This window comes from Lycorma delicatula, chromosome 8, assembly GCF_047948215.1.
Source record: "Lycorma delicatula isolate Av1 chromosome 8, ASM4794821v1, whole genome shotgun sequence".
NCBI classification, from domain to species: Eukaryota; Metazoa; Arthropoda; class Insecta; order Hemiptera; family Fulgoridae; genus Lycorma; species Lycorma delicatula.
This window is the reverse complement of record NC_134462.1, coordinates 110,157,001-110,175,311: the sequence shown is the minus strand read 5'-3', so window position 1 is coordinate 110,175,311 and position 18,311 is coordinate 110,157,001. Positions and strand designations below refer to the sequence as shown.

The window sequence follows — 18,311 nt, the reverse complement described above, 5'->3', positions numbered from 1 at the left end:
TGAGATAAAATAAATTTAATTTTTCCTTCTTAATGTAGGTTTACACTATGTAACATATCGTTTAAAATATTCGGTTACATTCTGCCTACATGGAGATAACGAAAATACTTAATGCGACCTTCACTACAAACCCATAGTTGACCTGAAAAAAGATGAAATTGACTCTTTAATACTGAAAAATCACTGTGTTGAAATATATTAAAATCGAATATATTGAAATAATATTTCAAAAAACTAATGAATAATTAATGCAGTTGTAATTTTCTTTCATATTTCTCAATTTCCTGTTAAATATCATCCGTTCACGCCGGTTTACCGAGAATGGCGTTCAGTATTTTTATCTTCGATGAATAATAGCATATTACGAGACTCGCTGATAAAGTTTGCACACTAGCGTGCTATACGGGAAAAAAGTACTGTCGAGTTGAGCGTGGCAGCATATGATAGATAAAATCCCCCTCTACAAACCTGCGATAATGCGTTGAAATCCGTTTACTGGTTTATTTTCTGTAACAGTTAAAATGGAGTCGAGTACGGTCAATATGTCAACACGGTTAAAACAGCGCCCAGTGATTTAATTTTTAACAGCAGAAAATGTGAATCCTACGAATATTTTTCATCGTTTAAAAGCGGTTTACGGTAGTGAAACTGTTGACAGGAGTACTGTGAGTAGGTGGGAGTTGAAATTTCTTTAATGTAAAGCTGGTAAAGCGACAATTGAGGACATACCTCGCAGCGGACGACCAGTTTTTGTGACTGACGAGAAACATCGAAAGATGGACGATTTGCATCAAAGTGACCGTGGAATCACCCAGCAGTGTATCGTTATTCAATAAGGCATATCTAAAGAACGAGTAGCCATATTATCGAGCAATTGGGTTACCGTAAAATCTGTGCACGATACGTACCGCGCAAACTCTCTGATGGCTCTCAGCAAACTGAAGTTCGAGTCTATTTCACATCCGCCATACTCGCCGAATGTGGCTCCGTGCAACTTCCACTTTTTCCCTCATCTCAAGAGGAATCTCAAAGGTAATCTTTACACCACCGATGATGAGGTGAAGGAAGCTGTGGCTATTTGGATCTGAGAAAGACCGCCAGAATTTTTCAGTGATGGAATGCAAAAACTTGCCACAAGTTGGGAAAAGTGCACAGTGTAAACGGGGATTGTATTGAAAAATAAATACTGCATTTTGTAGCTAAGGTATTATACTTTTTCATTGTTTTAATTTTATTCCAATATCTCTTTCCATTCTTATGCTACGCATATAAGTGCAAAATTTATCAGCCGGGCCACGTACATCCACACCACTTTGATCCCACCAGTTTCTTAGCTTATCTTTTGAAACTGGCTTATTAGACATTGCAACTTCTTTTCATCTTTAGCATTATTTGTTCCCTTTTCTCTTTCGACTTTACTCGATGTTTTCTGTCTTTTATTCCTGACATTATATTCCGAACAGATCCGTATTTTCTGTAAACAATTTTATTCATTTTACCTTCGTTCTATTTGATTTCATTAGATTCATTATTTTTGACATTGACAGATTCCATCACAATTTAACTAAAAAAATTGTATCTATATAAACAATACGGATAATTATTTTTCAAAAAAAGACGATATTTTTCAGTGACAGCTATAGGATGAATGAATGGGACGAGCGATGATAATATTAATAGAAATGCTGAGATATCCTCTAAAATCGCTATTAGCAAATGTTTATAAATTTTTGGTTTGTACCGACAACTTGGGGATAACAAGACATTTGCTATAAACAAAACAAATCTGCTAACAAGAGTTGATTTCAGTTATTATAGCACTGTTAATTGTGGTATAACACTAAACATGTTTGGCTTCATTTTTTGTTCTATAATTAAAGAGACAACAGACAACAGCGGTAAAAGTATTTAACAAAATAAATTTTATTGACTGATTCGAAAAGATTTTCCATTATTATAACTTTTTTTTTCCACTGTTTTTTTTTTTCGAAATTCCTCTGCTTGAGGCATCTATTACTGTAGAACAGCATATATGATAAGATTTTTATTTTCTGAGAATATAAAACCGACAAATTTCACTCGCGTATGTTAAAATAGTATGGTAAATGTTCGTGCAATTTTTTTTTTTTTTGAGTGGATCGAACACAGTTCATAAGATGGGGCAGAACAGATGTTATCTATTTTCATTGTTGCGGAAAACCGGTGGAAGTTTCGACTTACGCTCTGGAAATCACTGAAATTTGTTCTGAAATGGTCGGTACTGACCATTTAATTATTCATTATAAGCTGAATTACTGAAAAAAACGTGTTCAAAGGAGAGTTCCAGATGGTCAACTCAAAATCACATATATCCGAATTCACATTTTCAACTACGGTAATTAGCGGAAGGTAATACTTTTTTAGTTTTCACAGCTAATAATCATTTCAGCTGGTATCCAAACGTCAGATTATGGAATGGAAACATGCAGTTGCTTACTAGAAAAAATTCAAAACCTACGCGTCAACCGGTAAAGCGATGGTAACGGTGTTTTGGGACTATAAAAAATGTCCTGATTCTCTTTTAAAGGATAATTCTTCTGTATGATACCGGCCGCCCCCATTAAAGCTTCTGTTCAAAAGACAAGGAAAGTTATTCAAAAGTCTAGTCGGGAGGTGTTGCCCATTCACTTTTCAATCTCGCAATATCATTTTTTTTTGTTTTTACGTGATATCAATGAGCGAGTCACGAAGCGAGACTTAAACACGAAGCTGAACAATTCTATACTACTGGAATAAGTGCGCTCTCAGAAAGACTGGAGAACTACCAAAATGAAGCCTAATTATGTTAAAAAGTAGCGTGTTACTTGTTATTGAATAAATAATTTTTTCTATAGTCACTTGTCTCTCATTTTTGGATGAGTCTCCCATGTAATGTAATGCACCGTAAGAGTTATTCAGTTTTAAGATTGTCACCTACCATTCTGAACTGAATCTGACTGAAGATCAGTTCACTAATGAAATGCCATGATGGAATGCAACACAACACATTAAATGTATAAAAAAAAATTCTCTGAGAGGTGTGAAAGCGTGACTCCTTTAGAATTGTAAATTAATATGGGAAACTTTTTACTATACTAGTAAAAATGATGGGAAAATATTTATCACTAACAGAGATAAGTAGTGAAGACAGTTTTATTTATTATACCTTAATAAATGTTGATGGCAATGAAGATATTCTATGGATGGTGAGAAAATTAATTAAGACACTTGCTAGGAATTAACAATGGACTATTTACGTTGACTAAAAATTAAATATTGTATCGGTGTCAAATTCGCTTTAACATCGCAGCAAATCTTCATTATTAATTTCTGCATCGCTACATAAATAACACAGTATCTTGAAGAAATTCCATAAATTATTTCTATACAAATTAAAATCACTTCTTTGCGCGTACTTTCTTTTCCCATACTAGCCTTCTAATATTTTGGTAAAAACTAGAATTCTTAATTTCTTTCACCTATCTTTTTTTAGATTGCCATCTTCTATATATAATGTGTCCAAATGAAAAATTCCCCCACCTGAACATAATACCAACGCATTAGATTAAATGTTTGCGGTCAAGACGTGTAGAGAATCGACCAGTTCCTTTCTCCTTTAGAAGCATAAAAAAAGGATTCTAATATTTACGATGATTTAAAAGATAATACTTACAGATACAAATACTTAATTTTATTATTAATTTTAAAAACTACATAGAGCTTAAACTATTGTAATCGATGTATAATTATCTGTTTTTCCTTTACTAGGGTGAAATTTAAGTTATTGTAAAGGAATCGAAAAAAATTGTAATTTAATAAATTAATGCAAATAATTTTTAGAATTGATCATAATCGGTTTCTTCCAAAAGTAACTTTCTGTGTTTTTATTAATATTTAGATTTAATAATGTTTTAAAAGTCTCTACTATGAATATTCTTTAATTATTTTTTGAGGTAGGGCCCTCCCTCCTTCCCTACCTCACACAAACCCACTCCATCGTAGACTGAATTTTTAAACAAAATATACGTTACTAAGGTATTGTATTAACAATATAAGATTTATGAATTGTTTTTATTTTTTAAATAAATTTTATTAGCGTATTTTAACAATTAAAATGTTTTACAATAAATTGATATTTAAAAAAAGAAGTATTTCAAAAGGTTTTTAATTTTTAAAAAATTAGGAACTTTATGGCTGGAAAAAATCCGGTAAATCACACTATAAAAATAAGTCGTCTTTTAAGAATGAATATTTTTTAGGTCTTACACTGATTTAACATAATACCTATCTTATGAAAAAATTAACATTTTTTAACCATGGTATCGGGTCATACCTAATGTGTATAAATGTACAGTATTACAAAGTACACACACACACACCTACACACGTAGTTTAGTTCTTTGTAGTCGTGTTTTTCTGAAATACCTATTCGATCGAGAAAAAAGGTTTAGATAATGGAAGCTTATTTGCGTTCTGAATCCTTTCAGATAAACACGTCAAATATTTGCGGAAAATTTTCGAACGCCAGTATTCCAATAAAGAATACTACAGTATTTTATTAAAAATTGCGTACAGCAGGGTCGGTTTCAAACGTAAAACGAATTAGGCGAACTTCCGTTAGGACTCCACAGAGGCCACAGTGATATTCAAAGAAAAATTTCTGTCCATTCGAAAAATCGATGGATAATTTATCACAAGAAATTGGTGTGAAATACACATCTTGCCTTAAGATCCTTTACGATTACAGCAGCAACTTAAGAAGAGAGACAAAGCACGACTGGCTTCCTAAAAACATTGTCGATGGACACAGACGGACGCGTTGTTGTATTTCAGTTGAAACGGAGCATGATTTCATTTCTGAGCATGTTAATTTCTTTTAATATCAGATATCAGGATGACTGAAAATCCTCACTAGATGGTTTGAGCGGTCTGTTCACGATGAGAAAATCAGTGTACGGTGTGTTGTTTCAGATAATCGTATAGCGGGGCCAATATGTTTTTACCAGACTGTTAATACAGAAGTGTATCGTACAATTTTTGAAGAATTCTACGCTATAACAGAGTACGGCTTCTTCCAACAAGACGGAGCAACGTAACGCAAACCAAACGATTTACTAGCACGCGTTCATGGATCTTTTATAAAAGAAGGAACTGTCCAGCAGAGGGATGTGGCCTTCACATTCCCCTATTTTATCTAGTTGCGTTTTTTCCTTTGGGGTTATTTAAACGATATAGTTTATGATTCCCCAATTATTGATAAGCTGCAGGCAAACATTCTACAACAAATCGACGGCATTGGTAACAAAGTTTTACGTCAAGTTACTCAATATGATCACTCAAAAACAAAAGTGCTTTCCTCTGCAAGGCACTCGTTTCGAACATCTATTGTAAAACTATGGACAAAAATATAAAGTTTTGCTAATTAAATTATGTAAATTATTTTAAAAAAATATTTTGTAAAGCAACTTGCGTTTTCATTGTTTCATCTTAATCATAACATTTCGCACTTGTGTTTAGTCTGTAATGGTTCGGCATTAAGTTGCTTACCCAGCATAAACAGTTTTTTTTTTAAATATAGTTCAAAACGTTTTTAGTCATCTTTATGATTATTCTTAGAGAATGGTATTTCTCTACTAAGACTCATATTTCATTTGCTTCTTTTTTATTAAAAGCAGGACTTTTACATTTTAAAATATAAATTTTCAATTTTTTTGTTAGTCTATTCTTTATAAATTTTCACTTTTTTTTCTTACTCTTACTAAATGAATTGGTCTAACACTCTTGTAGGTCAGTCTAATTCCATCCTCCAAAGACTCAACTTATGTTTGTTACGAATGCATAATTAATTGATGTATGAATTACAAGGTCAGAGTAAAATAAAAATAATTTATATTATAAACGAAATAAGACTTTTATTTATTTGATTAAATCAGCGAATAATAAAATATTTAGAATAATTAAACCTAGCCGAGGTATTGAACTAAGGCGGCATATTTTTTGACATCTCATTCAAATATTTCAAACCATTCAATCTCATATAAAAATAAACTACGAATTAGAAGGAGCGATTCAAGGTATGGATTCATTTCTAGTAGAGAATCCCTTTCGGCACGCCGGAAGGTAGAGGTAGATTCCACCGGTGCTAAGTAGGGGATAAAAGGCCGGCCTCCGTGGCGCAAGTGGTAGCGTCTCGGCCTTACATTTGGAGGTCCAGGGTTCGAATTCCGGTCAGGCATGGCATTTTCACACACGCTACAAATCATTCATCTCATCCTCTGAAGCAGTGCCTTACGGTGGACCTGGAGGTTGAACAAAACAAAAAAAAAGTAGGGGGTAAAAAAGATTTCCACCTTAAAATTCAGAAAAACTTCAAATTTACTCAATACATAATGGTTGCATGTGAAAAAAGTTTCACATGTTTAGTATACAACAAGCCCCATCTTTTTACAATTTCATCAATATTTTGGTCATCCCTTGCCGTAAGGGTTGGTCATATCAAAAATTGTTTCAGACAAGAGTTCTTGGTAATGTTTATAGGACTAATGACCACTTTAAACCGATTCGATACTGTACCTATTAAGGAAGGTATGTTTTTTTTGTCTTCCAAATCCCATTTTTCCACCCCTTGGGCCAACGGTTGGCGATATCCAAAAATTTTACTTAGGTACGTTATGCCCTTATCCTAAAATACGAAGAAATTTAAACGAATTCTATATTTTGCTTAATAAGAAAGTTATAGCGATATTTTGTTTTTTCGAAAAAGCCACCTCTTTTCCAACCCCCATGGTCCGATTTCAGCTGTTAACGAACTCGACCGAGATTTTTGAACGGTTATTTTTAAGGGAGAATTTGAAAGTGATTGGCGCAAAATTACGGCTGTTATTGTGTCCAAAAGAAAGTGAAATATATATATTTAAATGTATATATAAACGTTTGAACTGACGGTGGTTTGAGGTCTGGGGGATGTGAAACGCGAAGATATGTTAAAATTTTCCAGAAGTGGAATCATGGTATCCATTACAATAGATTCTTATGAAATGTACCTAAAATGGAAAAATACAATATATCATAAGTTACAGAATTTTGTATTTAATTGTTGAATTGTAAAGCTGGATATAGTGAAGATGATATTATAAAAAAAATATAAGATAAAACAGTAATTATTATTAATATTTAATAATTTCTTCCAAAATATTTGTTAGAATGTAGAATTAAAAATAAAAATATAATAATTATAATTATAATTTTAAGAAGAAATGCAGAACAAGAATTAAAAAGATTTTTAGAATGAAGATTGTAAAAATTGAAACGTCATAATATGAAATTTTTATGTTGTAGAATTTACCACTGTGAACCTCGGGCAATACGAAAGGCAGTAAAATAAATATTACAGGTTTCAAAATGTGATTTTATAGGAAAATTTTGAAAAAAAGAGATGAAATGGTAACGAATGAAATCAATATAAAAAAATATTGAAGATAAAATAGTTTCATAAGAGAATTTAAAAAAAGAAAGAAAGGTTATTTGCTCACATAATAAACCAACCTAGTATTTGAAAGGTAAAAAAAAATACAGTAAAGCAAAAAAAAAAAAATTAGACTATGAAACAATTTAGGATGTAGGATGTAAAGGTTTTGTTTTTTCTAGTCAGAAAACCGATAACAAAAAAAAAAAATTCTGCAATTTATAAATATAGCGAAGAACAATAATGTATTATAAATATATTTTTATATTCATTTATATATTATAAATATATCCAGTTATTTATTGTTATAAAATCGCCAGAGCTAACTACATTGGCACCTTATAGTTGGCTTTAGCTTCAGTAACCTAAAAAAATAATTATTTAACACTAACAGTTACTCATTAAAAATGTATAATCAGTAACGTTGATTGTTATAAATATATACTGATTTTTCATATTATCTATAAAGTAAAGTAACATCGGGCATAATTAGTTAATAGATTGGTGAACATTCATTTATACCACATGATTTTAGCATAATATCTATCAGGTTAACATCAGAAAATGAGGATTTTAAACATCCGTATAAAAACCTCTTATTTTAAATTAAAAAAAAAAAAATAGGTTAGAAAAACAAACAAGAATTCTTTGGGTTTGTCGAATTTTTAAATGTAGCCAGTGTACTTAACTAATATTACGTATAATTATTATAACTTAATTTTAATTTTTATCGTATCGTTAATAGTGTGAATGGTTCCACCAAAATTATCTGTGGTTAGTTAATACCAATATTAACTTTGCTAGTAAATGAATATATATTATTTAAAAGGTACTTACGTATTAACGCCACCGCAGCTACAGCTTTATTTTAAAAACAAAGTAGTCAATCGGATTTCGGTGGAAAATGAACAGTCTCTTTATTAATTTTAATAAATGGTGATTTATTTTTTTACATATAATTTAACCAAACTTAACCTACGCTCGCTTCGCTCGCTAACCTTGACTAATTAACAGGAGTGTTTTGATTATTTAAATAATAAATAATTGCAATAATTACTGAATTTATTAAATAAATACTCAAAAAATTACGGTGTTAATTAGTCAAGGTTAGCGAGCGTAGGTTAAGTTTAGTTAAATTATATTTATAAAATAAATAAATATAAATAACCATTTATTAAAATTAATAAAGAGACTGTTCATTTTCCACCGAAATCCGATTGACTACTTTGTTTTTAAATAAAGCTGTAGCTGCGTGGCGTTAATACGTACCATTTAAAATCTAATCTTAATTGATTTTCTCTTTGCATGCAAAAAAATTTGTAAAATGTTAATACCCATAATTGTATAGAATAAAATAAAAAATCGCCTAGAATTGGAACGTGTTCCAGTATATGAAAAATATTATTATAAACAAAGGTTCGTCATATACGCTTAGTTCTCAATTCTTTTTTTTTTTTGTTAACAGAAATTTATACTTAAAATATATATATATATAGACAGGTGTTTCTAAAACGTTGAGCCGCCTATACTTTTTCGGATTCTACTTACAAAACTAAACAAAAAATATCCTTAGGAAAAATGGCCATTTTTCTTTCGTTCTCCCCTGTTCGTCATTTTGTTATTTTTATATAAAAATTTACATCTCAAGTTCGGATAGAGGAATCACATTAATATTTTGTAAGCGTCTTTGTAATGAAGTTTTAAAATTAGAAAAAAATTCAGGACTTAAATACCTTTGCAAATTACAAAATGACGGCCATTCTTATTTTTCAATTCGTTATGTCTTCATAAAAATAACTTTTATCAAAATATATGTTATTTCTAAAATATTAAGCATTTTATTTTGAACAAAATGACATTTTATTTTTTTTAATCGGTTAACAAATAGCCGAGATATGGCAGAAGATTGATATTGTAATTTTTTTTGTCTGTTTTCATGTCCACCACTTTACGTTCAGTTCCATTAAATATTAATTGTTCTTATTTATAGTTAATTCTGATATTGTAAATTAGTATAAAATTAAGTAATAATTTTTTCACAATAATAGACCTAATAATTAAAAAAATAAAAGAACTTTCTGTGATACTCTTACGTTAATTGTTGTAGAATATTAGGTATACTTTTTTTTTTAAATAAACAATTAACAATTGTTAAAAGTTTTAAGAGATGTTCAAAGTGTCCACCAATAGAGATTACACAAGTCTCCAGTCTTTTTCTGAAAGATTGTCTTAACCGTTCAAAAATTCCGGGATTATTCCTAATTTCTTGAAATTCATTTTGGATACTTTGTTGAAGATCCTCAATATTGAATATTGGAGTTGAATAAACAATATGTTTCAATTGGCCTCACAGGTAGAAGTCAAAAGGGTTTAAGTCAGAAGAACGGACAGGCTAGGGCGCTGGCCCTCCGCAGCCAATTCATTTCTTCTTGGAAAGTTTCATGCAGGAAATCTGATACCACCTGCTTGAAATGCTCTGGCGCTTCCATAATGTTCAGTTTTTTAATGTTTTATGAAACTTTCAATTGTGTTAATTTAATCTTTATATCTATATATATATATATATATATATATAAAAATGAATGTTTGTCTGTCTGTATGTCTCTTATGCCTTCCCAAAACCGTTCATCCGATTGCGACGAAACTTTGGTGAGTTGTTGTACGCACGCCTGCAAAGGTTTCTGAATTAGTTTGGACCCGCTAGGTGGCGCTGGGGTCGATATATTTCGAAAAATTGTATTTGGGGTCCGATTTGGCTCATATTCAGAACATACATTAGTTATGTGAAAAGACAAATTTTTGCAAAAAATTACAACCGCTAGATGACGCCGGTATCGAAATATTTACGAAAGAAAGAAAGAAATATACAGACTTTCTTCTTCTGTAGATATAAAAGGTAATGTTCGTATGTATGTCCGCTATAAACTAAAAACTGCTGGACCGATTTAAATGCCGGCAAAAGGGAAAAATCAGCCAAAAGGGAAATAGGGAAAAAGGTAAACAGGGGAAAAGTGAAGAGGGGAAAAAGGGAAATATGTAAAACGGGAAAAGGGAAATAGAGAAAAAGGGAAAAAGGAATAAAAAGGAAAAGAGATAAAGTGAAAGGTTAAATTTTGTGATGTTCCGTAATGTACAATTTTTTAATGTTTTATCAAACTTTCAATTGTGTTCATTTATATATATATATATATACATAAATATATACACACAAAGCTAGCAATAGCGAAGCATTGCCGGGTCTGCTAGACGACCCGAATATTTTTTCAAATATCTATAGAGATATTTGGAAAAATTGTATTTATGGTTCGATTTGGTTCATATTCAGAATATGAATATTAGTTACGTGAAAAGAAATATTTTTGCAAAAAACTATACCCGCTAGGTGGGGCCGGTATCGAGATATTTACGAAACAAACAAACAAATATACAAACAGACCTTTTTATTCTATATATATATATATATATATACAAAAGGCATGTTTCGTATGTGTGTCCGCTAAAGAACAAAATACTAATGGACCGATTTACGCGCGGCAAAAAGGGAAAAAGGGGAAAATAAAAAACGGGGAAAAGGGTAAAAAGGAACCTGGGAGTGTGATGAGGGTGAAGGGTGAAAGGGAGAAATTGGAAAGGGAAAAGGGGAAGGCGAATAAGTGAAAGGTAAAATTTGTGAAGTTCAGTTTTTTAATTTTTTTATCAAATTTGTAATTGTGTTCATTTAAACTCTCTCTCTCCTACTCTGTCTCTCTTCTCTCTCTCTCTCTCTCTCTCTATATATATATATATATATATATATATATATAGCAATAGCGAAGCATTTGTATATATATAAAAGGCAATGTTCGTATGTGTGTCTGCTATAGAATAAGAAACTATTGAATCAATTTATGCGCGGGAAAAAGGGATAAATCGTAAAAGGGAAAAAATACAAGATAGAAAAAAATTGTAAAAATTACTTTTTTTGAAAAAGTCGGTTACTTTGCTTTACATCATTATGTTAGATTAGGTCGTAATTTTTTTGATTTCACAGAATTTTTTCATAATTTTTCCTAATTTTTAATTCACAGTTCTTCTGTATTATCGATATTGTCGAATGACCTACGCCTAATTCTTGGGCGATGACCTTATTAGTTTCGTCATTCTGTAACCTCCTGATAATGTGTGCCTTTTCCTGTATCGTGTTTGTTTTTCGCGAAATCATAATTAAATCATTATAGAATGAATTACACAGGATACGTAAAATAAAATACTGTACCTGCACGATATGATACGATCACAGAAAAAGATTAATAACAATTAAATTTGACCGCTTCAGTTTACAATAATCAGGTATGCGAAGTTAAAAAAACACTACAATACGTATATAAGAAAATAGGAATCTTCAAAATATTTCTGTAGCTACAATGTAGATATACTGTACTAAGTTACTGATGAGTCCGTCATTATAAACGATGATGTTGCATTGCAGTAGGAAAAACAAGTCATAATAGATATGTAACTGCAACCGATGTCATTATAAACTATTTACATACTGTATTTATGCGTTAAAAGCAAACCAAACCAACCAAGAGCCAAATCTTTGGTCACTATATCCGATATGTTATTATATCCGATGTCACTATACATGACACTGTAGTTAGTTTGTTTGAACGCACTGTGTATAAAGTTTATTATTGCGTGGTCATTGTAATATAACAACAGAATTCATTTGAGTGAATTCTTAAGTAGAAATAATAATAATAGCATAGAAAAATTTATATTTAAAATTTAAAATTCTCGATGATTTATTTTTCCCATATTTAGCGAAATTGGTATTTTTGTATGAACATGATTTGCATACAATCAAATCAGCAATAAAAATTATTCAGTGATTGATAACAGTAATAAAAAATGTTTACAATAACTTAATGTTTGAAAATTGTAAAAAATCTTGAATAATGAATACATATTACTCGAATTATATATAATTTATACTTTTAAATTAGCTCTGAAATGTATAAACACTATTTTTATTATTAACGCCATAAAATTAGCATAGTTTTATCTCTATAAACATTCGATGAATAGGTTTCTATACGTTTTATAATCAATACAAATCTCTTATCGATACAAAACCTTTGACAAAATACGAAAAAAAAGAATTAACATTCGCATTTCAAAGCAGTACTCTAGTTACATCGCAACAAGACTATCTGTTTTATTTGTCAAAATCATCGTCCTCCATTCGGCGGTAAACGACGAGTAAGCGTATTTTGTAGTTATGAAAAATAAATGGTCAAAATGAATTTAGATTCTTTTAAAAACATAAATCAATAAAATCAGTTTGATATAAAAAAAAAAGCTGAGAACACACAGTTGTAGGACATTCCCGTCACGCGGCTAAAGCCGCTTTCCGGGAAAGTCCTACAACTTTGGGTTATTTCTGATGCAAGAGACTTACACACACAACTTAATTAAAATATTTATCATTTTATTAAAATACAATATATTTTCATTTATTTAATTCAATAATTCTAACTAAAGCGCGCGCGCATACCGTATTTAATTCGCGCGGTGGCGGTACTAGCGGTGACGGTCAGCACTAACTAAACTAATGTAATTTCACATAGAATAAATTTCGCTTGTACGATTAGCAGACTAGTGATGCCACGAGGCTTAACACACCAGGTATCGAGTCAACCGGGCGATCGAGTTTGAGACCCAACTAGGCCGAGCTCCTTTTTTACGCCTTTAATTCTACCGCTCACCTGTGGCATCAAATCATAGCAGACGACTGCAACAATATTTTTTCCCCGTTAAAGCCCATCAGTGCTAGGAACGGAGGGCTGGTGTGGCGACCGGAAGCGTCACAAGACGGGGTCTTCCCCTATGGAGTTGGGATGAGCGTGCGATTTTGCAAAACTTTCTTTAACAGATATTGTTATATTTTAATCGTTAACAAATCCGCCTAAGAAAAATATGACCTTAATTAAGCGAAATCTCGAGATACTGAGGGTGACCTTGCTCTACAACCTCACTTCCTTGACCTTTCAAATTGAAAATCTAATGTCATAAATTTTTCATATATAGAAGTAATCTGATCAAGTTTGGTCAAAATCGGCCAACACCGAACACACGTACGTACGATCATTAACATCTGGAAAATTTTCATACAACTTTTTGGTCTTTTAGGTATCAAAATGTCAAGATCCGGTGAAAGCTGCATATACCAAAACTGGCCCGATTACAAGACTTATCCTTCTAGATCTATAGTTCTGCTAAGGCGCTACGGGAAAGTAAAATGCCTTATTCAAATATTTTTTTTTGGGAAGAAAAGTGAGAGATAGCCTACAATTTGGTGTAATGGAGTAAGATTTTTTTTTTTGATGACATAAGCTTTGATTAGTGCGTCTATTATAAAATCATATGATACACGTGTCTAATGTTTATAGTTGGAACTATACCAGGGCCTTTTGATCTAAAAACTAGCAAGCTAATCTGTAAACCAATTGAACGACTGATTTATTTTTTTCATCAGTCGTTTATTATAAAATGTTCGTAAATAATGCATCAATCAGTCTAAAATGCTATTAAATATTACAATTATTTTAGTTAATTAACAATTTTCCACGCTTGTATAAAAAAATTAATTGTACAGGAATTTGATTTATAGGGTTCAATTAACTTAACTTTTCAGATTTGTAGTGGTCTATCGCTGAAAGTCACTTTCATTAGTGTATAACTAATATTCATTTACTTCGTAGGACTTTTGGTCTTTTTTTTTGACGTCCGCCTCTTAGATTCTTTTTCAGTTATTCCTACTACCAACACCCCCCCAAAAAAAAACAATTAAAATAGGGAAAATTTATTTATTTTATATTAATTAAATGATTAAACTTAAAAATTACTATCATCAATATTCAGTAATTTAAAACGATAAATAAGAATCCAACGCTGAATTGAATAATATTCACTAAATCTATTAATTATTAAATTTAATATCAGCACATGGTTTTGCAATTAACATAAACATAACCTTAAAAGTGATATTAATGTTTTTCTATTTAGCCTTCGGATTCCCAGACATTACAACTCCGTTAGATAGAGTGCAGCACATGGCTTATTTGTCATCTTAGGCATATCAACAGCTCGTATACTAAAAGAATTGTTTTGACATTCTTGAAATTGTTCGTTATTTTACACCGTTCACACAACAAAGCGAGTTAGAGAACTTGTTACCTGATAATATTATGTAAAATTAAGATTTAAACTATTTTTTTTATTTTGTTCTTTTGTTTCCCTTTCTTTAATTATTTGATTTTTTTTTTTTTATCAGTACCCTAAACTCAAAATTGTTATTATTAATAATTTATTTCGGTTTTTCCTGCCGATAATATTTATTAAATTTTTTTTTGAATAATATTTTGCACAATATTATTAAAATTAATTTTTCCTTTTGTAGTTAATAATGTCGCTTACAAATATAATAATTATTACGAATATAAATTTCCTATTGAGCGATGACTGGATAACGTCTTATTTTTCTTTACGTAAAGGATTACATTAATTTTTTGTTTACAATTATTTTTTTATTATTTTTATTTTTTTTACACTAGTCTTATAGCCATGAGAGGTTTTAATCAAATATGATTTTTATGAGATTAATGATACATAATTTTCCGTATTGAAAAGAGTAAAGATGTCATTTATAGTCCTGAATATCATGGGCATTACAATGAACATGACATACTGATATGAAACGTGAAACATATTCGGCTCAGTGAAGAAAGTAACGTGGAAACCACTTCACTCATCACTTGAACCTTGTATAGTAAACCTGGTATAGGATGTTGTTATTCTTGAGAATGACTATGGCAGCATAGTTAGTTTGCATACATACTTGAAGTTATGGACGTAACATAGATTCATAAATACAAAAACGAAGTTAATAAATCTAATGAGTAATATATAAAATAAAAATACTTTGAAAATAATTAACACGTGTGTACCGGTACGATAAATAATATATATTTCATGCACGAATAAATTTTTATATGCTTCATACGAATGACAGTGTATATAAATCTCATTTCACAAGAAGAACGTTTATTTTGTCTCGTTCTTGTTCTTACGCATTGGTCGAAATATTTTTTTTATAAAGTAAGAATTAACTCAATTTATAATTTTTTTCTTTTAATATTCAGTTATGTTAGAAATGTTCACTTCATTCGGTAGGAAAAATGATAAGTTAAATCTCTAGATATTTATTTTGGCTTTCTCGATTCTGTGGCTGAAGGAATACAAACACCCAACGAATCCCGAATCTCTAATTCGTATAAAAAGTTTACTTGTAGGTTATTTCATTCATGTTACGCTAGGCCAGAATGTACCGTAAATTAAAATTAGTGAATTAATAATATAATACAATTTTTTAGTTTCATCTTGAAAACTTTTAGACGTATAATAATGAGAAAAAAATATATATATATAGAAAGAATATTGTGGAATAACTATTGTGAAATAAAAGGGAGAAGGAAATTGCATTATTTTTATTACTGGTTATGTTTTAAAATTCTAAGATTTATTTTATTAATTTGATTTTTTACTTCTTCCATTTAAGACAAAAAGCTTTTAGGTAGGTTTCATAGAAAGCTTCCTATTGTAACGGGTACCATGACTAGACTTCCGGAAAATTTCGACATATCTTCGCATTTCACATCCCCCAGACACCAAAACCACCGTCAGCTTGGTGGTTTTGGGGTCTGGAGGATGTGAACTTATATATATAATATAATATATATATATATATTATATTATATTATATTATATATGTATATATGTTTATATATATTTCGCTTTCTTGCGGACACGATAACTGCCGTAATTTTCCGCCAATCACTTTCAAATTGTTCCTTAAAAATAACTCGTTCCAAAATCTTGGTCGACTTCAATAACGGCCTAAATCGGACCATGAGGGGCTTTTTAAAAAAAAAATCGCTATAACTTTCTTATTAAGTAAAATATCGAATTCGTTCAAAGTTTCTACTATTCCTTGGATAAGGGCCTAAAACTTATATAAGTAAAGTTTTTTGATATCAGCAACCATTGGTTCAGGGGGTGGAAAAAATGGGTTTTGAAGACAAAAAAAAATCATATCTCCCTTATTAGCACAGAAACGAGTCGGTTTAAAGTGGTCGTTAGTCCTCTAAACATTACCTAAAACCTTTGTCTGAAAGAATTTTTGATATGACCAACCCTTACGGCAAGGGATGACCAAAATGTTGCTGGGTTTATCGTATGCTAAACAGGTGAAACTTTTTTCACATACAACCATTGTCGTATTGAGTAAATTTGAAGTTTTACTAAACTTCAAGGTAAAAATATTTTTTTATCCCCTACTTAGCACCGGTGAAATCTTCTCCGCCTTCCGGCGGGCCGAAAGGGATTTTTTTTTTTTTTTATTAGGTTTACGACAGTGGGAACCTTTTTTAAAAGAAATATAATCGGGAATATTTTAATGAAAATAAGAATATTATGCCAGACCGGAAATAGAATCTGGTACTTTATTTATGAAAGGTAGAGATGTTACTACTATGCCATGAAGGTTAACAAACAATATATTTATTGATTTTGCTAAACTTTGTTCGTATTACCATTTATTTAATTTTATTTATTTTGTTTTATATTTCAAACCAAGATACTCAGCGTTAAAACGAAGGAAAAGTTTTATATACTCTCTATTTATTTTTTTTCATACTCTCTATTTTATGAAAAATCTGTGAAACCATTTTATAATTTTTGCGCTAGCTAATTTATATATATAGCTTATACGTATAAGCAAAAGTTTATCGTATGTCGCTTATTTATTTATTTGATTTTTTTTTACGAGTTTATAAAAAATAGTTCTGGGTAGCTATGCTACAATTTATAATTTCTCAATACAATAATTGTCGCGAGGGATAATTATAAGAGTAAATTCTATTTTATTTTCGTAGGCTAGATGCTGTTTTTCAAGTATGGTTTTTTTTTGGACGTTTCACAAAATTTTTTTAACTATTTCGTTTTATGATTATGTACGTTAATTTATATTCAGTTCAAACAGGTTATATTCATTAAATTTTTAAAGATAATTTTTGTTTTTATGTTAATTCAAATTAAGCGTTACATTAAAATTATTAATTATAATTACTATTTTATCAAATAAATAAATACGTCATGCGATTCATTTTCTTGTAAACAAAATTTTTTAATATTAATATTTTTAATTATGCGGCTAATTAGTTGCGGTTATTAGGAACGTTTATAAATAAAATTAATTAAAAATAAAAATTATTAATAATAAATAAAATTATTAATTAAACAAACCTTAACGTTTTTTACTGTAGTTTTCTTAATATTTCTACAACTCACATCGATTGCTATTATTACTAATCTCTTTTAACTATAAACGCGAACATTTAAAGTTATATCATACGGTCACTGCTTTTGTTTATAATAAAAGTACTCAACGACGTTGCAATGCCAGGCGACGCCGCCAAACTGAGCGCCGCGACGCCAAACACCCTTTACGGAGCCCCGCCCCCATTTCAGTCCCACTACATAAAATAACAAACTAGCATTACTAAGTAACTTATTTTACTATCTGGATAAATAGTTTGACTTGTATAAAAACAGAAACTAATATAACGATGAGGTGATGTGCTGTTTGTCACCTGTCTGCATAATATAAAGTTTATTTCTTACCGCGTTAATCTTGTTTTTCTTCGTTTAATTATATAAAAACTATTATAATACGTGAAATACAATGCTATTCCATTATTTTTTATATTGATTTCATCTATTTAGATTC

At 30.4% G+C, this 18,311-nt stretch overlaps 1 protein-coding gene across 6 annotated transcripts in view; it reads right to left on the bottom strand.

The window, feature by feature from the left end:
• The window catches only part of LOC142329346 (uncharacterized), a 310,193-nt gene extending 292,186 nt beyond the window's left edge, over nt 1-18,007 (bottom strand). For all 6 annotated transcript variants that reach the window (XM_075373838.1, XM_075373841.1, XM_075373835.1 and 3 more), the window contains exon 1: nt 17,828-18,007. The gene's annotated coding sequence lies outside the window, so the exon portion shown is untranslated. The remainder of the gene's footprint in view (nt 1-17,827) is intronic.
• Nucleotides 18,008-18,311: the final 304 nt, after the last annotated feature.